This window comes from Ambystoma mexicanum, chromosome 1q (assembly GCF_040938575.1).
Source record: "Ambystoma mexicanum isolate Mex_15411 chromosome 1q, UKY_AmexF1_1, whole genome shotgun sequence".
Lineage (NCBI taxonomy): Eukaryota > Metazoa > Chordata > Amphibia > Caudata > Ambystomatidae > Ambystoma > Ambystoma mexicanum.
The window spans coordinates 1,018,330,735-1,018,354,003 of NC_090922.1; the positions used below are offsets into that span (position 1 = coordinate 1,018,330,735).

A 23,269-nucleotide genomic window follows, 5' to 3' on the forward strand; every position below is an offset into this window, starting at 1 on the left:
AAGTTACAAGTCGGAAGCAGTTTAGAGCTATTTTACACGTGTAAACATTTCTCAAATGAAAATTTGCAGCAAACTTTTCCGTGCGCGATATTCATGATAACGGGACAATCGCAGTTGCAGGTTCTATGGATAGCTATTGATGTGGGGGTACAAGTAGGAGTTGAAATTTCGTTTCTATCACAAAAACTGAGGGGGTTATGGAGGTTTCAGTAAAGGTCTTTTTTGTGAAATAGGTGCGAGAATTGAAAACAGAAATGCACTTTTGAAAATGACAAATGGGTTTGCTTACACTAGGGGATGACTATGAAGAAGCGAATACCAGACAGGAATGTTACAGCCACTGGATCGGGGTGACCCACCTGATAAGGAAACTCGACTTCTCCAGATGAGAAAAGGGTCAGCGCACATATAGTTCTAACAATACTGATTCTGAAGGAAAGGTAGGATGGGTTGGATAGGGATGAGACAAGGCAAAGATACTCCTAACAATACTGGTTCTGACTGAAAGATAGGATGGGTTGCATAGGGCCAAGACTGCAATCATACCATGGGACACAGTTCTTCCTATTTATACTCACAGGATAAGTTTTTAAATGAGACCGTCAGTTCTGGTCACGAATGGGTCTGTTCTAGGAGAAAACAGCACCCCAGGCACGGGACTGGATCCTCTAGGCCGGTCACCGGATTGGTACAGGATCTGCTCTCCTAGTCTGTGGGTATTTGGATCAGCTGGATGGTGAATTCCTCGGGCAAGCCTAGTGGTGGCAAGCCAGTGAATTTCTGGATACTGGTTCAAAAGGCCTTCTAACACCACACAGCACTTTACTGAGTGGAGAGAATAAAGTTGAGGTTTCGGGGCCTTGCTGGAAATAAATAGTCTCTTTTGCTGGCAAGAGATTTGGCATCTTGATCTGGAAGGATATGTAAAGCTGCATGTAGGAAGCTGGATCAGAGTGCTTCGCCGGAATCAGGAAGGTGGCTGGATATGTGAGTCCCAATGTGCTCTCTGCTGTCTCCATTTATGCCTTAAAAATAACATCATAAAGAGGTGTATGGGTCAGATTAGCTAAACTTGCCCCTGTGAAAGGTAATTGGGTCAGAGTCTACTCTCTCCCTTGATAGGAAGAGAGAAACAGAGTGTCCTCTTTATGGTAGCATTTTATGATGCTGAGAATCCACCCCTAGCCACTGGAACACAAAGTCTAATTTTGGCAAAATACATATTTACACATGTGCAACCTCTATAAAAATCACATCCACAGATTGCATATTTTATGGAGTATCTGCTCATTAAGGTTCAGCAGCTGTAGGATCTGGTATCAACTTTCTACAGAATTTTGTCCTTTTCGCTATGTACACAATGTCCAAATTGTATGCAAATTTCCACAAATGTGCGTGTTGAACATGGGAATATGCGTGTAGATTTTTACAATTCTAACAGTAATACATTTTGTGTAAAATCAAATATCTTGCCATTCCTGTCCAGAGCATGCCACACAGTTCTGCCGCCTCTTCATACATGCAGCCAGAATTTAAATTACCATCTCTCTTATTTTTTTATTTTTCACCATTTTGAATAGCAAGTTATGAGTCTTTTAAAAAGTGTTCTTTGTTCATGTTTTAGCGACAGATGGTCCATTTGCTGCACCTCTTTTTGTCTCCCTGCAGTCCAGGAGCATACTCCTCCTTGTTTGTTCCTTCCAGAGGCTATTTACGACCCTCTTCACACTTCTAGTTTCCTGAGCTGCAGCTTGTCATTGTTCCTTTGTTCTCCGTAGACAAGATTCTGTCCAAACCCTGCAACTAACACCTCTCTGTGAGTTTCTGCTGAGGGGAAGGCCCTCCTTCTGGGAAAAAAACCTGTTTCCCAGTTTTTTTCAACTTCAGCCAAGCTAATTACTTCTTAAACTTAACAAACCCCACATTTGTTGCATCAAATACAAATACATTTCTTCCTTGGCCTTAAAATCTGTGGAATCAAAAACACACTAAAATCAGTATTCCTTTTTGGCAACAATCCTGTTTATGTTTGCTAATTCAGCAGACTTTTGAGTTTTAGGTTATTTTAAAGCTGCCTTAGTACTCCTCTGACAGCTGCCATTCAGGTGGCCCCGGGTATTGCACCCAGATTTTGGCATAGAGGCTGTCAGTTTTCAGACTTTGTATGTTTCCCAATGTTTCATTTGATACATGGATTTTAGCACCAGGCAAGATTGTGAATGTTGAAAAGTGTTGTGTTATAGACATTTTGGAGTTTTTGAGAAACAAAGAAAATGACAATTGTAGGCACATTTGTGGGTTTCATTTGCAAAGTGCTGCTTCTCTCTCTGCACTCTGTTTGCTGGATATGGAACCCACTGGCACATTTCTGCAGGGTGTGCTCCATTCCACTGCACATGCACCATGGGTGGCAGGTTGTGCATCCCTCTTTTTGTGTGCTGAAGCCACCATTGTTGCTGTTTCTTTCCCCACAACTGCCAGGGTGATGCCGCATAGCATAGCGGAGTGGGTGAATACATCCCACAGAGCCCCTCCTCCTGACTTCATTTTGACCGCCCATTAAGGGTAAGTCGGGAGATTGGGATGTTCTTTTCTTTTGTCCATGTGGAGAAATTCAGCTGCTTCTCCCATCAGTGCTGGAGGGACACACTCTCCTCTCCGGTTCTGGTCAGTAGTATTGCTGGTTCTGGTCGGGAGTATGGAGCGGCACTCCGGGCTCCTTGGGTCTTTCCTCCCGGTCCCTGAGTGGTCCTCCTTCGTACTCCTTTGGATAATTCTTAGTCCAGATGCTATAAGATAGAATAGAGCATGGTTATGGATATTTTCCCACTACTGTGTCCACACGTCATTTGGGGATGTCAGCAGTGGGACAGACAATTGCATTGGCTATAATTGGCACTATTCCTCATCTGGATTTCTGGTTGGTTCCTCTATTTGCCACAAAGTATGCCTGGGGTGGCAACTCTTTAGCTGGTTTATGTGGACCCATTTGTCTTTCCCTTCTGCCAAACTGCCCTTGGGGATGCGGATTCTGTAGGTGAGTCCTGGGATGGTCACCTCTCCTCCATTTCTGAAATTCCATTAATGACTAGGGTCCAAATTAATATCAAGTTGGTTGAGGAGGGTCTGGCTCATATTAAAGGCAGAAGGAACACCTTGCACAACCCAACAAGTATCTATTATGCTTTTGTTATTCCTAGAAATGTTGATCATACAACTGCTAAGCAGACGATGTTTGGAGCGGCGTGGTTCCAGATCCCTTACCCATTGCTGCACTGACTCTACGGCGGGTAGGGTGTGGTCTTTTGGGAGTTTTTGTTAATAGTGCTTGGCTGATAAAGCTTTCTTCGCTATTCAAGTCAACTTGGTTGAGGAAAGACTCCTTCCCGTCATTTAACTGAATCGGGAGGAAGTGCTGTTCACCCTTTTTCAGAATGCCAGCTACGTTCTGTGCTGGCTTGATGTCAATTATGGCTATGAACTTGGGAATTTCGGATTGTACACCAGTATAATATTTCAATGTATCTCCCTCCAGGGTGGAATGCCACTTGAAACTGGAAGGGAGGCTGATTTGCAGAAATGGAGAAGAGTTCCCCTCACTGTTTGGTGGGTCCATAGCTATGACGGTGAGGTGTATCATTGTTCTGAAAGTAGAACCTAACAAGGTCCGGTTTTTGCTCAACCATGTGGCATGTGCCATTTAGACTCACATGGTTGACGCTTTGCTTTAATTTGATTGTCCTGTGGGTCTGGGTCCAGAGAACCTTGTTTACACAATCTATGATGGGAAACAGCTTGCATAGGATGTCATTCCCTAATAGACAGGGGGTTCCCTCTGGCACCACAACCAAGACCGGGTGCTTCATTTTTTGTCGCCCAATTTTTATTTCCAGCTCTGCAGACCATTCAACAGGAATTTCCTTCCCGTCAAAGTTCTGGACCCGTCCAGGAAGAGGGGTGAGAGGAATTTGGTATTTTTCTCCCCCTTCCCGAATTTAGCTGCTCAAAGACCCACTTTAACAGCAAGGTAGCTTGGGATCCAGTGTCCACCAGTGCTGGAATTGCACATTGCTCTTGCACCTGGATGGAGGCGTAGACTCTACCTTCCTTCTCCTTCAAGGGGCAAAGGTAATGGGTGCTCTGGGCAAGCTTGATGGTCAATTGGCTTATTTCTGACTCTGACACCGGGATAGTTGGGTCAAGAGAAGGTGTCGGAGTTGCAGAATCTGGCACAGAATTTTGACACACCACTATTTGGGGAGTCACGGGCTCCCCTTGTTCTGTTTATGGGCTGCCACCCCCTTTCTGGAGGCTGTCAACAGAAGTGGTTGGTGAGGTTTGGGGTTCCCCTTGGGATGGTTCTAGGTTTCTCCTCCCTTCTAGGAGGCAGTCCCCAGAATGGAGTGGGATTGTTTGGGTATCTGAGCACATAGTTTCATACTTAGTGATTTGGAGAGTCTGGCTCCTCTCTTTCTGATTCGGGGCCGCCCCCCTCTTTTTAGAGACAGTCAGCAGAGGGGTTTTGGGGAGCTAGGGACTCTTCTTCCTCTGGTTCTGGGCCGCCCCGCCTTTATGGAGGCAGTCCCCAGAATAGATTTGGGCAGGATCCTGAGTGTGAGCTTGGGGATCTGCAAAGAAAACAGGATAGTTGAACATGGGGGGAGTTTTGAGCTCCCCTGGTTCTGATTCTGGGCTGCCCCCCTTTTTGGAAGCAGTTACCAGGATGGGTTTGAACAAGGAGATTTTCTTGCTGATCATCCTGGGGTTTGATGATGGGTGGTTTTAACTCAGTCCCCACATCTACCCAGTCTTGATCAGGATCTCTTGGGACCCATTTTTCTTTGGGAGGAGTTCCCCCATACCTGAAGGAGAAGATCCTTTTCCCAGAATCCTCTGAGGACCCCCCTCCTTCAAATTGGAAGATTTGCACCTCCTCCACAAAATGGGCCCTTTTAGGCTCTTTATTTCTCCTACCCACCCTCTGTTCCTGGGGTTGCAGTCTTTCAGGGACAGCAGATTCTGGTTCCGGTTCCTGGATTTCCAGGGGCTTTTCACAAGTGGGGAAGAACGCTTCCTCTAAGGCCTTACGCCCCCCTTCCCCTTGTGCCTCCGCCCTGGGAATCGGTGGGTTGTCAGGGTTCTTCCCCCGTCATTGTTCTGGAGCACCAAACCCTTGATTTGAGAAGTTCTGAGTCGCCATGTTCATTGGAGGGTTTTGCTGCACCCTCAACATGCGACTCAGATCCTGTGCCATGTTCTGGACCTGGCGCTCCAGTTGGGACACGCGATCTGGCTGGTACGGGGTCCTCTGGTCTACCCTGGGTCGATCACGGGAAGGATAGCTGTCCCTTCTCCCATAATACCCCTGGTAAGGATAGTTTTGGTACCCCTCCACCGTTGGTCTCCCCTCTCCTGGATTGGGCTGTCTGAGCTCAGGAAAGTGGGGAAAGAAAGAAGGGTTGTTTTGGGGGTTGAGGTTTGGCGGGTACCGGGGAAAGACTCTTGGCCCGGCATTTGGGGGATTACTGCCTTGCTGGGGAAAGTGAGTAGGGAAGTTCCCTGGGTTGGCAGCTGCCTGATTGGATACCCCATTGGGCTGGAGGAGTCCACACATAGCCCAGGATGGGCCTGTTGCCCTTGTAGTGTGGGCTGATGTAGTCAGGGGATTTAGGGGACCCATTTTTGGGTTACCTCCCTGACTCCCTGTTTGGGATTGGGCCGAGGGCATTCTGGGTCTGGAGTTGGGAGGATTTTGTGTGGGGATGTCTCCAGATCTAAAATGGGGGCAACCTTCACCTCAGCCACCTTAGCAGCAGTAGGGGTGTTGGTTGGTTTTGGGCTTTTGTTAGTATTTTTACTTTCTAGTGGCTTCTGCACTTCGTAGATGAGAGTTGCTCATTCAATGACCCAGTCTAGTGATCTTTTCTCATGAAAGTCCCTCACTAGCTCGGTCATAATGTATTTAGGGAGGGCATGAAAGAAGGTATTTATAAATTCCCTACTGTCAGTGCGCACCCTTCTGGTGGTCTGCGCAAAGGTGCTTTTCAGTTCTTGGACAAATTCTTGTGGGACCTGTTCTTCCCCATATTGCAGGTTGTAGGCTGCCTCGCTGGCCTCTTGAGGGTTTCTATGAATAGAAAAATGCTTTAGGATGGCCGCCCTATAGGTGGACCATCTTGAGTGGTTCTGATCCTCCAGCCCCGCAAAGAAGCTGGAGTATTCAGGTGAAAATGTCCACTTGACATACTGAATACAACTTTGGCTATCCTTCAGGTGTAAAGTCTCCATCATTTGCTCAAACAATTCCAGGTGCTCCCAAACTGAATATTTGGCATTTTTGTGGTAGGGGGAGATGACAGTCCTAATAGCTTTTATTTGCTTCAGGGGATCTTTCAGCAGAGCACTCTTAATTTTGTTGGTCTTTTTAGTTCTGGTCACCCTGGTCTACTCATCCTCTGACTCAGAGGCACTGTTAACAGAGGTGGCTGTCTGATCTTATAGACTCTCCCTGATTCTGTGAGCTTGGGAATGGCTGTCAGAATGTGGGAGCCTGGTCTCTTAGGACCTGTGGCGCTCAGCAGAGTCTTCTGACTCTCCCCTGCTACCAGGATTGGCTGAGTACCACCCCCCACCACTGTCCTAGTTGGGAAGAGGTTTTTAGTATGCTCTTAGTGGGCCTAATTTCATGGAATTCCCCACCAAATTTTACTGACTGATCTCTAGGTAGGTGATATTTCTGAGGATCCAGTTCTCTGATTCTCCTCTCACTGGAGAGTCCCTTGTCAGAGAAGCTGGCCTAGCATTTGGGAACCTGTACACAGACGTCCGCCCATCCATTTCTGAGAGACGCTGACCTGTCAGGCCCATATTTCCCATTGTGTTGAAGTCTACCATCCCAGTGGCCCTTGGTTCATATGAGCCAGTGGACATGGGGGTGGCAGAGTCCATGGAATTGAAGGGATTGAAGTCCCTGATGCCAGGGTTCCTGAGGTTATGCTCAGGGGTTTCTCTCTCCCACCTTACGTCATCTCTTTCAGCCCCTACTCCCTGATGACATGCCAGAATCTGACCTTTTTGCTCCTCTATTAAGGCCTTACTGGTCTCTATGAATTGTTCTTGAATGGCTATCTGTCTATAGAGCATGTCATTCCTTTCACAGAGAGCCTCATTGTCTCTCTGTGCTTCCTGTCGGAATTGGGAGTATTAGGCCAATGTTTGCTGGAGGAGCGTCACCTCATGAGTTTGGTCCTTACTGGCCTGATTATTCTTTGCCTTTTGATTTCACCAAGTTCCTGAAGGGCCAGGGGATTTTCTTCTAACTTTGTTTTTAAGTGACTGTCTTCCTGGCCTAAGGCGTCCCTTTCCTGAGTTAGCGTGTCCCTCTGTGCAGCCAGGTCATCCCTCTGTTTTTTTACCACACCAGCTTTCTGGCGCTCCTCATCAAACTCTGCTTGGGATTCTAAACCTTTAATGATTCATTTATTATTTTCCCCTTTTAATTTGTCTATCTGGTCTTGTAAGACGACCATCTGTTCTACACAGATTCTATTAAAAGTTAATTGTTGGTCCAAATTTTGTTGACTCTGTTGTAGAGAGTCCAGCTTTTCTTGACACTCTTTTTGCAGTTTCAGTACCGGGGCGTCTTGCTCTGCATTCTTTTGCAGTGAGAGCATCAGTTCTTCTTGCAGTTTGGTGGCATACTTCCTAGCCTCTGTTTCAGCTTCTTGGCTAGTCTGGAGCCTTTGTTCTGCAGAGTCCAGATTAGTCTGGATTTTCTGTATTGCTTCCCCTTGCCTCTTTGTGAAGTCTACATGGTCTGCATACTTTTCCTGTATGATTCCTATTTGGAGGTGCAGGTAGGCCACTATTTTGGCAATTTTGCATTGCTCCTCTTTTATTTAAGGGGTCATGTACAGCTCACTGAGTGCTTGATGTAACGGCCCTTTGTCCTGCCAGATATTAAGTTTGGTTTCAGTGTCTTCTTGTTTTATTCCCTGCAGCCATGCCTGTTTGTCCTGTTCTACCCATTCACCCTTGACAAACAGTGTGTGCAGTAGGTGTTCCCTTGCAATATTGATTTCCACCGGGTTCACCATTCCAGAAATATTAATTATCTTCTGACTTATCTCAGGGTTACTTTACTTTTGCAAACAGGCCCAACTCCTTTGAGTTTTTCTTTAGAAAGGTGCTTATACAGTGTAGCACAATATGGTAACCCAACCAGGTGTATGTACCTTGTCAGTTAGCACGCTGTGTTAGACTGTCATGAGTGGTATGTCTAATTCAGGATCCCGCGACGAGCCCCCAAGCTGTAAGTGATTTCAATGCGGCACACACCCAAGTCAAAGCTCAGCATGTAGTGCACAACTGAAATCCTTATTTATTTTTGTCTAAAAGTTCAATATTCTGACCGATATACCCATCATATCACACCTTTCTTCTGGAACCCCCCCCCCCCCCTGGTCACACTGAACCAGGAATCAGGCTGGTTTGCAAAGGTAAATATTTATTTATGTATTTAAAATGTAACCACAATATGTTTTATAAGATATACAACAATCAGCAATGGGGTGACAGAACACTGAATAATGGAATAATGTCTCTAATACACGAGGAGTAAGTAATGAGCAAAACAATTGCAGCACAGAAAATAATACTTTTGTGTCATTCACATCAGATAGCACTGTGGTTAGCAGTTCCCCTTGCAACACCCCTCAACCCCCAAATAGGCAATGTAAAGGGATAGGAGGAGAGAGCAGGTATTCACTAATGGCACAAATCAAACAGAATATCAGTCCCACTTTCCCCCTTTCAAACACAAGAGAAAACGGAATTGACTGTCCAGCTGTCAGAAGATTCCTATGGGAGCTGCTTTGAACAGTTGCACACAAGCACAAGCAATGATTTGGTCAGCAGGAAACAATTGAATTCTCAAGGTCCAAGTCAGAATCAGTTTAGAGCTATTTTACACATATAAACATTTCTCAAATGAAAATTTGCTGCAAACTTTTCTGTGCAATATTCACGATAACGGGAGAATCGCACTGAGTTGCACTGCGGTCTTGGGTTCTATGGATAGCTATTGTGGTTGGGTACAAGTAGAAGTTGAAATTATGTTGCTATCACAAACACCGAGGGAGTTATAGAGGTTTTAGTAAAGGTAGTTTTTGTAAAATAGGCGCGAGAATTGAAAACAGAAATGCACTTTTGAATATGACAAATGGGTTTGCTTGCACTAGGGGATGACTATGAAGAAGCGAATACCACACAGGAATGTTACAGCCACTGGATCAGTGTGACTCACCTGATAAGAAAACTCGACTTCTCCAGATGAGAAAAGGATCAGCGCAAAGATAGTTCTAACAATACTGGTTCTGAATAAAAGGTAGGATGGGTTTGATAGGGATGAGACAAGGCAAAGATACTCCTAACAATACTGGTTCTGACTGAAAGATAGGATGGGCTGGATAGGGCCAAGACTATGCAATTATACCATGGGACACAGTTCTTCCTATTTATACTCACTGGATACGTTTTTAAATGAGACCGTCAGTTCTGGTCACGCACGATTGGGTCTGGTCTAGGAAAAAACAGCACCTCAGGCACGGGACTGGAATCTCTAGGCCGGTCACTGGATTCGCACAGGATCTGCTCTCCTAGTCTGTGGGTATTTGGATTAGCTGGATGACGTGTTCCTCAGGCAAGCCTAGTGGTGGCAAGCCAGAGAATTTCTGGATACTGGTTCAAAAGGCCTTCTCACAGCACACAGTGCTTTACTGAGTGGAGAGAATAAAGTTGAGGATTTGGGGCCTTGCTGGAAATCAATAGTCTCTATTGCTGACAAAGGTTTTGGCATCTGGATCTGGAAGAATATTTAAAGCTGGATGTAGGAAGCTGGATCAGAGTGCTTCACTGGAATCAGGAAGGTGGCTGGAATTGTGAGTCCATATGTGCTCTCAGATGTCTCTATTTATGCCTTAAAAATGACATCAGAAAGGGGTGTATGGGCCAGATTAGCTAAACTTGCCCCTGTGAAAGGTGATTGGGTCAGAGTCTACTCTCTGCCTTGATAGGAGTAGAGAAACAGAGTGTCATCTTTATGGTATAATTTTATGATGCTGAGAATTCACCCCTAGCCACTGGAACACAAAGTGTAATTTTGGCAAAATACATATTTACACATGTGCAACCTCTATAAAAATCACATACACAGATTGCATACTTTATGGAGTATCTGCTCATCGAATCTTGCAGCTGTAGGATCTGGTATCACTTTCTACAAAATTTTGTCATTTTCGCTATGTACTAAATGTCCAGATTTTATGCAAATTTCCACAAATGTGCGTTTTTAACATAGGGAACTTCGTGTAGATTTTCACAATTCTAACAGACATACATTTTGCGTAAAATCACATATCTTGCCATTCCTGTCCAGAACATGCCACACAGTTATGCTGCCTCTTCATACGTGCAGCCAGAAATTAAATTACCAACTCTGTCGTTTTTATATTTTTCACCATTTTCAATAGCAAGTTATAAGTCTTTTAAAAAGTGTTCTTTGTTCATGTTTTAGCTACAGATGGTTGCTGGCTCCATCTCTTTTTGTCTCCCTGCAGTCCAGGAGCATGCTCCTCCTTGTTTGTTCCTTCCAGAGGCCAGGAACAAGGGTGTGAACGACCCTCTTCACACTTCTAGTTTCCTGATCTTCAGCTTGTCATTGTTGCTTTGCTCTCTGTAGACCAGATTCTGTCCAAATCCCACAATGAACACCTCTCTGTGAGTTTCTGCTGAGGGGCAAGCACTCCTTCTGGGAAAAAACCTGCTTTCCCAGTTTTTCAACTTCAGCCAAGCTAATTACTTCTTAAACTTAACAAACCCCACATTTGTTGCATCACATACAAGTTGATTTCTTCCTTGGCCTTAAAATCTGTGAAATCAAAAACACACTAATATCAGTATTCCTTTTTGGCAACAATCCTGTTTATGTTTGCTAATTCAGCAGACTTTTGAGTTTTAGGTCATTTTAAAGCTGCCTTAGTACTCCTCTGACAGCTGTCAGTTAGGTGGCCATGAGTACTGCACCCAGATTTTGGCACAGAGGCTGTCAGTTTTCAGACTTTGTATGTTTCCCAATGTTTAATTTGATACATGGATTTTAGCATCAGGCAAGATTGGGAATGTTGAAAAGTCTTGTGTTATAGGCATTTTGGATTTTTTAGGCAACAAAGCAAATGACAATTGTAGGCACATTTTTGGGTTTCATTTGCAAAGTGCTGCTTCTCTCTCTGCACTCTGTTTGCTGGTTATGGAACTCACTGGCACATGTCTGCAGGGTGTGCTCCATTCCACTGCACACGCACCATGTGTGGCAGGTTGTGTATCCCTCTTTTTGTGTGCTGAAGAGATGTTTTTTGTGGGGTTTTGCAGATTTTTGGCACGCACAAGAGTTTTGATGCCATTGTTGCTGTTTCTTTCCCCACAATTGCCAGGGTGATGCCGCATAGCATAGCGAAGTGGGTCAATACATCCCCAACCTTATGCACATTTGCACTCTGTAGGTTCTACCAAGGATACATTTTTGTTCCAAGCAGAGTGATACAATCCATTGGGTGATATTTATATGAAGTTTGTTTAAGTAGTTTTAACATTGTGCTTTGATGTATTTGTATGTGTTAGCTTTTATGGTAACTTACCGAAATAAAACACAAACTAACGATGAAATCCTCTGACTAAAGAGATTCAAAATGAATCTTTTTTTCTGAACTGGGGCATTTCTCTAATTCAATAGTATCCCCTATGTCCACGATATACAACAGTTGACCAGTTTCAGAGGTTAATAAAGCTGTTAAGACTGCATTTATCAGGATCAATTAACTACTTATGTGTGTGGCACTGGGTATCAAATACATTATTTATCCTTAATTGTAATTATTTTAACATAGATCCTGGTATCCTTTTATTAGAAAGGATTCCATGTGGTTACTGGTCAGCAGTCTAACTCTCATTGACTTTCGCTACCTGCAGGAGAGACATACAACATATTCCTTAGTTATTAGACCTCTCTCACATGTTGTTACTTATACCCAATCCCTTCTCTCTAAAAGTTGTCTGTTACTCACAGCATTATTGCACCCAAGTGCTCCACCTACTTTCTGAACTTCTTAGGGGATCCAATTTGTTACACTCACAGCTACCTGCAATGGGAAAATGATGGGTATAAAACAACTGTTCATATCCAGGGTGCACCCCTATTCAATCCTTAAGGTGCTAGACCTAGTCAGTTCTATCACAAATGTATTGTAGCACTTTGCACGTAGCTGACATATTTTGCTGTTGTCCATCATTCTCAATTGACATGGACTTCCCAGTTGTTTAACTGTGCAACGGCTCAGCGTGAGTATTTATTTTGAACTCATACATGGCTTTGGCACGTTACGTCATGACGTCTTGACGCATTAACATTCGACCTGGCATCCCCCTTTTTGAGAAATCCGAGCATACACTCCTCAAAGCAGGCTGCCATTTGGAAACAATCAAGATGAAATTGTATTCCATCCAACTTCTCCCTCATTCCAACCTATTGTTCAGTAGTAGCACTAGAGGAGTGCAATATCAGTAGTAATCTTTGAGTGCACAAGATTTCTTTACATGGGACTATGGGAAAAATATGTCTTGTATTTACAACCACTTGTATTAGAGCCAATTGTTGTTAACCGATATCTTCAGTAATCCCACATTTTGCATTAGACTTATCATCCTTAGTTTGAAATGTCAGACATTTTCTTCACAACATGGATTACCATGCAAAACCAGTACAGACATCACCAAGAAAAAGGACATTAGGGTTATCTTATTCAAAGACATATGTCTGATATGGGCATAACACGTGAAATGTTTTTCATATGCATGGATACAGCATAATGTCACAATAATGTGCATATCTTAAATTTGGTGGTAGATCATTTGTACTATGGAATGTTATTAGGTTTGGACATACTTCACACAGTGACCTTGAGGATAACTGACTTTAATAGATTCTGCTTGGCCAGCATTTCTACTTATGTTATGTCATTAATTACAACATGAACCCATCAAGCAAAAAGATGACAACCTAGGAATTGTCCATTTATTTGATTAAAATGTGTATATTTTTAAGCCATTGTATGCAACTCATGTTATATATGTGGGCATCTACTTTACCAATAACTCAGTTAGACAATAACCAGCAATCCACACACATAGATTTACAGCAGAAGGTCCTTAACAGGTCTAGATAGATTGCATTTGATGTGTTGCAGTTGGTATTATATTGTTTCACCCATGGTGTACACCAACCAATGTCAATGCATGTAGTTTATTTTGTCTGTTGACATACCACAGGGACTATGGCCTTCAGTTTTGATGCTGTCCAAAGAACAGGTGTGTGTCTTCATTTTCCCAGGAGTAAGTATGCACTGCAGATCTGTGAGGTTTTGGCAACTTTTGATGGCAAATTGTGGACTACCAATATTGCTTTGTCCCACATTCAAGGTATGCCATAGTTTTTTTATCTGCTGTTTGATTTTATTTATCAGTGGGGAGTTACTCATGACTCCTGTGAGCTGGTCTCGATTGTCTCTTATTCTTGTGAACTATGTTAGAGAGGCATCTCTAGGGATATTCCTATCTCTCTTCCTTGCTCGTTGAACAATTCTCTTAGGATACCCATGTGCCCGTAGTTTATTAGTAAAGTTGATAGCTTGACTGTCCAACTCATTCAAACTATAACAGTTTGTGTGGTACCGCAAGAACTAGCCAATTGGTAGATTGTTATTCAGGCTTGAGGGGTAAAAGCTCTGGAACTGTAACAGCGTGTTTCTGTCTGTGGTCGTGTGATATGCAGTGGTCTCTAGAGTGTCTTCTCTTATTCGAATTACCAGGTCCAAAAGGCAAATAGATGTTATACTCTGTGACAAGTACATTTCAGAAATCTGTTTTGGTCATTAAGCCAGTTCACAAAGGAATCCAACTGTTGCTCACTCTCCTCAACGATCATCAGTATATCAATAATATACTGGGGCCAGATTATTATATTCCCAATAAATGGGTTGTTAGTGTTGTACACAGTCAGTCTTTCAAATTCTGCCAGGCTGGGTGCAATAGTAGCACCCATCGCCGTTCCAGAGATTTGAACATAATGTTCTCTGCTGCACATGAGAACATATTTTGTTAATACAATCTCTGCAAATTGCCTAATTAGAGTCACTGGTATTTTTTCCGGATGATCTTTTTGGAAATAATCTCAGGGCATAGATGCTCACTTTTTGCTTGTCTTTTCAAAGGTTTGGGGCAGGTAAGGACACTGAGTGGCTGCCCCTTCTGTCTGATCACCCACTTCAAAATACCTCTCAGGTAATTTGGTCCTGATTGAGAAAGGGCTTTTCATTCACTGAAATTTGTTTAAGACCCTATAATGGTATTGGCCAATCTGCTATATACTGTTGGAAACCAACCAGATTTCTCTGCTTTCTGAACCCTGTTAGAAGTGCTCTTTTGCTTCTCTGCATTCCCCAAAAGCTCAATTATTCCTATGTGTTTGAACTTAAAAAAGCAAACAAATTCCACCCATAAGGGGAGGTTGGGTACAACTTATTCATATTGGTCAGTGTATTTGATTGGTCTCTAGACCCAGAGGAAAATGACACATTGAATTCCCACTCCTTTTCTTTTGGCTCTTTCACATATGAAGGCTGAGAACAAGGGTGGCTTTCTTCATTTCTGGTTTCATTTGCTACCAAGCCCTCCTGCCAGCATTCTACATCACTGAATCACACACTTAATAATAATTCCACTATTGTATAACTAATAATATATTGGTTGTGTGTCTCTTGTAGTTTACAAAATCACATTGTATTTATTTAAATTACATTATAAGGTGTTCAATATCTCTAGAAGGTGACATTGCAAAGGTATGATTATAATGCTTTAAATATCCCAGCTAAATTAAAATAGTTTTTCATATGCATGGATACAGCATAATGTCACAATAATGTGCATATCTTAAATTTGGTGGTAGATCATTTGTACTATGGAATGTTATTAGGTTTGGACATACTTCACACAGTGACCTTGAGGATAACTGACTTTAATAGATTCTGCTTGGCCAGCATTTCTACTTATGTTATGTCATTAATTACAACATGAACCCATCAAGCAAAAAGATGACAACCTAGGAATTGTCAATTTATTTGATTAAAATGTGTATATTTTTAAACAATTGTATGCAACTCATGTTATATATGTGGGCATCTACTTTACCTATAACTCAGTTAGACAATAACCTGCAATCCACACACATAGATTTCCAGCAGAAGGTCCTTAACAGGTCTGAGTGATTTGAAAATAGAAAAATATTTCTGAACATGTTGCCTTTCTTTGAGAAAAAGGACATTTACAGAACCCTGCTTTCCAATTTAAACACGCACTTGATATTGGCTGTGCATATTTTAATACCTGTACTTGAAGTTACATTATTTAAACTTTCAGCATATATACACCTATGTAGCGAACATCCTCTCCTGCTTACTAACAGCTTTACTTACTCAGGGTTCCCATGCTCAGACAGCAAGGAATCCAGACTCATGAAGGCAATGACAGCAGGGAAAAGAGGAAGAATCCACACTTACCCATGGCCCTTCTGGAATACAAGATGGCAATAGGAATTCATGTAACTGCAGACCAGGTCCATGCAAAGCCACATAGCCACCAAATCAGGGTCCAATCACAAACCAAACCAGCCTCCAGCACACAGGTGCTTTGCTCAAGGGAAGGGGAGACTCTGCTATATCATGTTGGCAGCCTGTCTGGCAATATAGGGAGTTCAAGTATGAGTTGGAGGAAGGTGTTTGACGGCAAGTGACAAGAGAAAGGAGTACTAAGCGGAGTTCTGGAGTTTACAGCTACAGGTTGGAGGCAGAGTCTGAAGGTTGGAAGGAGAAGGAGATAGGCTGAAGTGAAGGAGGTTGGATAAGTAGAACAGTGTCATGAGAAGGAGGAGAAGTCCTGAAAGTGGAGGATGTAAACCATTAGAGGAAGAGAAAGGGTTGGCAGGATGTTGGAGGTAGAGTGGGCTGTCATCAAATAGAGAAGGCTTGTTGGGGAGTGGAGGAAGCAGAGACTCTTACATCGGTGGGCAAGAGAAAAGGGTTTGAGGTGGGCACAGCCCTACTGGGCTAGAGGGGTAGGAGGAACTCAGGCTTGCCTAAGAAGCCATATGATGGAGGTTTGAGTGAGCCACTTCAGTTAAAGCAAGACTGGCATGAGGAGCTACTGTTTTACAGGTCTAGGATATTAGCACAGGGAGGTGGTCAACCAGTGGCGAACAGTCCAAGCCTATCCCACAAGTCAAAGAAAGTGACTGCTGAAGGTGACCTGCCAGATCTTCCAAAACTGGAGTGCACTATTGCAGATGATCCAGACCAACATACACAAACGACAAGGGTTGAAGACCCCAAAAAACCTAGACCCCCAAGACAATTTTTGCACTCACTGTATGAGGACTTGGGTGTAATCTGCCAGCATGAGACCGTTCCTTCACTGGCCATCTTCAAAAAGGCCATGCGCACATTATTGTGCAAAATCAATTCATGTAAAGATGAGTTGGTCAATAGGCCGGCCATGACTAAACGCAAACTGTTCATGCTTGATTGGGGCAGAACAATTGAAAAACTGGGTTTGTATTCCTCTTTCAGAGAGTATGCAAACTTTCCTAGAAACATATCTAACTTGCCTATGTATATTTGCTTGTTTCGATCACCAGTTGTGCAAAACTTGTACTTGCAATTTAAATTAAACCTCCCAATATTGGATCGTACTAGCAAATGGGGTGTAATAGAGCATTGTCTTTATCGTGTCATCTCTGGACTTTCTTTTTGTAGGCCTTTTTTGCATTTTTGGGATGGAGGGCAAGTCCTCAGGAGAACTATTGTGGGCCCAGCTAGTGTGGGGGGATAGCACCTCACTAATTCTAGCACTTTACAACTTCTTAAATGAAATAATGGGAAAACTTAAAGAATGTTGAGAATGTATGAAGTGTTTACTTGTTGATGATTTTACTATGTTGTATTGTGTATAAATTGTATTACTTCACTTCTTATTGTTTTGTGAAAGGCTTGCTTTGTACTTTCGTACTTTGTTCTTTTGTTCATCGTAACACAATAAAAAAATAAAAAAGACAAGGGTTATCGAAGGGTTATCCATTAGACTGGCAAGCAGGATGGGAAAGCCTCCACTGCTGGTACTCTTGTAACAGACACTTATTTTTACTTCTTGACAAGACCCATATATATCCTTGTTACTGTGGAGAACAAAATAAATGTATTTCTATTCATATAATCTAATGTTATGCCAGCCTCGTTGTGCATCTCAACCTGCTACCCTGTCACCTAGCTTGGCCAACCAAATATGCAGAATTTAAATGTTGACCTTAGCAAGCTGAAATGATTGAGGTCACTCAAAGTACCATTTTAAATTTAACTGGGGAACAAAAGAAGAGCAGAGCTCTCAAGTTGTCTCTTGTTGACTTCTATATATACAAAAAAATCAATACGAAAAGTTCCAGAATGTAAATAAAACTAGGAATGGATAAGACACTGGGCCTCATTACACGTTGTGCGGTAAGGATTTAAGGATTTGCGGTACCGTAATTAGCCCCTTCACCATTAACATGGAGCCCTATGGGGCTGACTGGCAATGGTGAAGGGGCAATGGTGGATGGCGGAATTAGCGCCCCCACTCACCTTGGAATATGGCACTAATTCCGCCATCCACCAAGGCGGACCCGGTAAGGGACCGGCGGCAACCATGGCCCTAATAGCGCCATGGTTTACCATACAACGTGTAATGAGGCCCACTATCTCCAGACATGAGCCAACACAGGAGCTGTACAGGGTCAGGAGCATGGGCCTGTCGAGGGGATAGGGGAAATGAAAGGAAAATAAACACACATGCACACCTAAATGTCTATGAAATGAACCTATTTGTTGCTTTTAGATAATTAATGAGGTGCAGAGGAGAGGAACACAACCCTGACACTAGGTTGCGAGTTAAAGAACTGAAAAAAAGAAGGGTATCCACAGGCTGTGGAACCCTCGCGTCCCTGCACACTCGGAGTTACTGTCAATTGACATACAATAAATCAAGCTTTCTGAGTGTAGTTGCACACAAAAAGTAAGTAAACTAGTTAAGAAATAATTTATATGTATAGTTCCCAAAACAATTGTTTTGCCATTACTATTAAAGATAAGTATACTGATAAGTATTCTCCAATCAGCTCATTCCTAATAGTTATTATAAAGAGTGAATTTCAACAACCTGTCGAGGGGATAGGCCTGGGATAGGCAGCCTAATAGGGCCGTGCCAGAGTGTGTCCTACCCCAGAGGAGGGGGAAGGGAATTGAGGGGACCTCTGATCCTGAATCCACAGAGCGTTCACTGTTGTACGAGATGCTTGGTACCTCTGCCGCTTCCGCACTGCCTCTGTCCTGGCCCAGTGTCTCATGTTTCTGTTTCAAGACTGCTTCTCCAAAAAGATCTCAAACAAGGGAAGAGAAAACCTGGAACCAAGTGCCTGGAGTTAATGGCCAGTCAAGCCGCAGCAAGTACAAGATGCAAAGACTCAACCTCATCCGCAGCAGACAATATGACATCGAAGAAAGAGAAAAAGGATTTGGAATGCAAACGCGACAACAACAAACTGATTCCCATGGCTGCAGCAGGATGAATGCAGACTCCAAAAAGAGGGTGGGGTGAATTAGACTATTTATCATCTTCAAAGAGTGAAACCAGCCCACTGGGAGAAGTGCAGGAATGGATTGGTCTACCAAAACAAGATGTCAAAAAGGCCAATGGGAACCAGGGGAAGGCATAGATCAGTGCATGTTGGGTTGTAAAAGCCAGCAGAGGTCAGCCATAGATGACAGTCGTTCAGATGAGGTCAGGGGTGGAGTTGGTGGACCAAGAGACCAGGCGGTGGAGAGTGGAAAGTGGAGAAGAGGGCTGAAGACACTGTGGTCGTGATGTGAGAAAGTGCAGGTAAGGTAGAGTGTGAGAGAGAGTAGTACCAATTGAGTATAGTGTTGTTAAGTGTATGAAATGTGTCTGAAAGAGAGATATAAGGTGAAAGAAAGGTGAGTGGAGTGTGTGAATACTGGTGCACGTGGTGGGAGTGAGAGAGTGGTACAGTAGATTGGTGGTAGAAAGAAGGCAGTAATAGTGGTGAGGTGGAGAATATAGAGCGGAAGATAGTAGGAGGAGACAGGAAGAGAGTGTGAAGATATCATGACATAGAGTAAGCTGGATTTTAAGACCTAGGTGCTGAGGGATAGAGGTGAGAAAGGGTGAGGTGGGGAGAGAGAGAGGGGGGTACAGGGAAGAGAGAGCAGAATATGGTAGATAGACAGGGGAGAGTGAGATGAAGGGAAAATCAGATTTAGAGGAAGAGAGGGAGACTAGTAGGATCAACAGGGTGGAGAGTGAAGGTAGGAAGTGAGAGGTGTTGATGTAAATAGAAGGAGAGATGGCAAGAGATATAGAAAGAAAGAGAGAGAAAGAGAGGGAGAGAGAGAGAGGGGGAAGAGAGAGAGAGAGAGAGATGAGAGCGTGCAGAGACACTAAGGAGTCAGTCATTGGAAGGAGTTGGAGAATCCTTTAGAATGTCTCAAAGGGTGCCAGAGCTTTTTGGTCATCTGCATCGGCTAAGCAATACAACGATGGCAGGGGGTACCCCTCAATAGTGTGGCACAGGGGACGTTGTGGGGTTAGGGACACCTGGTCTAGCGTGGAGGGAGTCCACGAGAAGGCTGAGAAAGCCATAGGGATTAACTTAGCTGGAATACACCAACTCTTCCAGATATACTTACTGTTGAAATCAAATAAAGAGCTTGAACCCCATCACTCTCTTACGTCTATCTGTGAGGCAATCTCCGAAAGAGCAAAGTAAATGTAATAACAAAATATATATATATATATATATATATCCCTTATTTAAATTGTAAGGAAATGGCCCTTAGAGAGTGTAAACACACACAGACAAACTGTCTGCATGTTGTTGTTCCTTAATGCCATTATGAACATGATCAGCTACACAAATCAGCACAATTCCCACCTACTTCCAGGGCATCCACATGTGTCTGTGCCTGCATCATATTTTGGGCAAGCAGAGCATCATGGGTCCCTATGATGTATACCTGCCCTGTAGCATGTGTGAATGGCAGGGAGTATCCAAAGGGATCCATCACACTGGTGGCGGTCATGCGTGCATCCTTGTGCATTTTCGGCATTGAGCGTATAGTGGCATGAAAATGCAGGACCTTTCCAGATTACTATGTGATTAACTGCCTGAGGGGTAAAATTATCAAAATACACCAATCTAGATTTGAGTTGCTCTATGTCACTTTTAAGTAGCCCATTCATGCGTCTACGTTGTGCAGGTGCAGTCTCCTCTCAGTTACGCCAGATAGGCGAACAAAATGGCACGTCTCAAAATGCAAAGGGAACATCAGAACGGTGCAAAGTGTGAGACAATGAAACAATTATATCATTTACATTATTAACATCTTATCCTTCCTGTAATAAAATGTCTAAACATCGACTTCCAAAGATTGCCAAACAAGAAGAAAACATGTCAATACTCATTTCTTTTGTAGTGTTAAATTAGTTCATATGTTTAGTTTTCTAAGCACTTCAAATGATGGCATGTATGGGAAAAGACGAACTAGATGTTTATGTGGGTTGTTAGAGATTGGACATGGGTCTCAAGGTACACAGTCGAAAATGCAAGTATTATAAAACACCTGCTCCCAAACACTTACATTGTCTCAGGACAAGCATGAGTTCACCCCGTTCGAGGTTTTCTATGTAGCATAAGGATTTTGATTTGCTTCTACCATTGAACTGCTGTACTAAGATCTCCGTGAAGGCAAAACAGGTATGGGATCACTATAGAGGTCTGCTCCTCCTGAATGCAGATCTAACTCAAAACTGCATCTGTATTTATTTATTTGTTTATTTATTTATTTTTTGATATGGATAATACAATCATCCTTTCAAATGTATGAAAACAAAAACAATTACATTTTACAACATATCTTAACTTTACAATTTATAATCAAAAAGGTAAAAAAAAACAAGGAGAACGTTGAGACCACAAGCACAAAATTAATCAATACATAAAAGAAACACAACAGGGTCACATAAGCTCCTCAACAGGAGAACATTTGGGAAAAATGGCATGTAAGTAATGGACTATAGCCACCCGCATTCCCAAGTCGGATTATCGGTTATGTTAGACCAAATATCATCCATTGACATAAAGTTGTATCTAGACTAATGACAATTTTTAAAATGAAGCAACCTTTGATCAGCTAACATTGGACAATATAAAATGCAGTGCTCCAAGGTTTCTCTTTGTCCTTTATTAAGGCAAAAGCGACAATGGTTCAGATCTTTTTGAATGAGGTTCCGTCTGGCCAGGACCTCCGTTGTTGGCCAAAGATTTAGACGAAACCTAAGAAATTGCTGTCTGATGTAAGGACTCAGACATTTTAATAGAGAGGACGCTGTTGAATGCAGGGCTTTGGTTTCAAAAACACGAGTGTCGAAGTCCTTATATTTTAAACATAGACTTCGATTTTCTATCCAGTCGTGAAGAAAGAGTTTCTGCTTTCCACGAACCGGATTTATTAAAATCAAGTCTAGTGTGATGGAAGCATCAGATAAGGCATCCAAAACTGAGTTACACCAGATTTTAGTAAAAGCATGTTCCTGTGCTAGCAGATGCTGTACCAACACACCCAGCAAGCATCCGGAAGTCATACCCAGAATAGCTTTCCGGAATAAAGCGCACATCCTCCATTTGATTTGAGATTCTAAGGATGTAATTCCCAATTCATGGCGTACTAAGGGTAAAGGCGTGCTCTAAGGCAGTTGTAAAATTTGTTTCCAAAATCTAGCTTCTAAAGTTTGCCACCAATTTGATTTCTTTGGTAGCATACTTTCGAAACCATAGCTTAAAGTGGGAATCACTTTCTGCTGATAGAATAATAAAACATGTTTCAAAGTGAATTTCCCATATTTCTTTCTGAAGCCTTTGGCTTGTGTAATCAGCATGCAGAGTTTAATCTGAATGTCATCTTCCAGCTCCTGTGTGGAGATGGAGGGCTGGATGATGATGCCAAGATATTTGTAATGATAAACTTGCGCTAAAGGGTCATGTTGTAAGTGCCAGCAATGAGACTTAACTCGGGATTTGCCATGAGGTTTGCAAATCATGGTTTGTGTTTTTTGTGCATTAATTACAAGATTGTTGGTCAATACATATGACGCCAAACCATCCAGTAGATTTTGTAACCCGGAAGGGGTCTGGGAAATGAGAATGAGATCATCCGCATAAATGGGATGAGTTATGGTGTGAGTTCCAAGTTTAGGGGAGTCACTCTTGTTGGCTCGTAGAGTGATTCCCAAATCAAACAGAAAGAAATTGAAAATTGAGGAGGCCAAGATGCCGCCCTGTTTAAGGCCTCGAGAGGTTTTGATGGTAGATGAAAGTTTGCCTGCCATAGAAAGTCTAATTTGAATGGTCGTGTGAGTATGGAGCAGCATAATTAGGGTCAAGAGAGAGGTGGCACACTTATATTGAATTAGTTTATGATGTAGAATGGACTGGTCGATTGAATCAAATGCAGCTTTGAAATCAATGTAGGCCAAATAGAGCACTTGATTCTTGTCTGCATATTTAGATTTAAGTATGTTTAAGGTCATAAAATTAGGACAAGTCCCAAGGCCTGCAACAAATCCTGCCTGAAAAGGTCCCTCAAGTTGTTGTGAAGTGTCCATTGATTGAAGTCCCTCAGGATGAGTCTGGCGAATATTTTCCCCGGAGCATCTAGTAACGCTATGGGCCTATAACTGGCCGGCGAGGATCAATTACCCTTTTTATAGATTGGAACTATTATTGAATGGGTCCAGGTTGTGGTCAAACATTGTGTGACATTGATGGTAGTAAAGATCTTATATAATATAGGAGCCCAAAGATCAGGATACATTTTAAACATTCGATTTGAGATGCCATCTGGGCCACAAGCACCAGAATTGCTGATTTTCGAGATATAGGGCCTCTTTACGAGTCCGGCGGTAACCGTGGCGGTAAAACTGCCTGGTTACTGCCGGAATCGTATTACCATTCCGCCTCCGTGTCTCCCGGAAATACCAGGGCATTACAGTCCTGGTGTCC

General features: G+C 42.9%; 1 long non-coding RNA gene across 1 annotated transcript in view; it reads right to left on the reverse strand.

Moving 5' to 3' along the window:
- Nucleotides 1–1,697: 1,697 nt before the first annotated feature.
- The window catches only part of LOC138540502 (uncharacterized), a 43,366-nt gene continuing 21,794 nt past the window's right edge, over nt 1,698–23,269 (reverse strand). Inside the window, exon 2 of the long non-coding RNA XR_011288552.1 lies at nt 1,698–2,789. This is a non-coding gene — a long non-coding RNA (uncharacterized lncRNA). The remainder of the gene's footprint in view (nt 2,790–23,269) is intronic.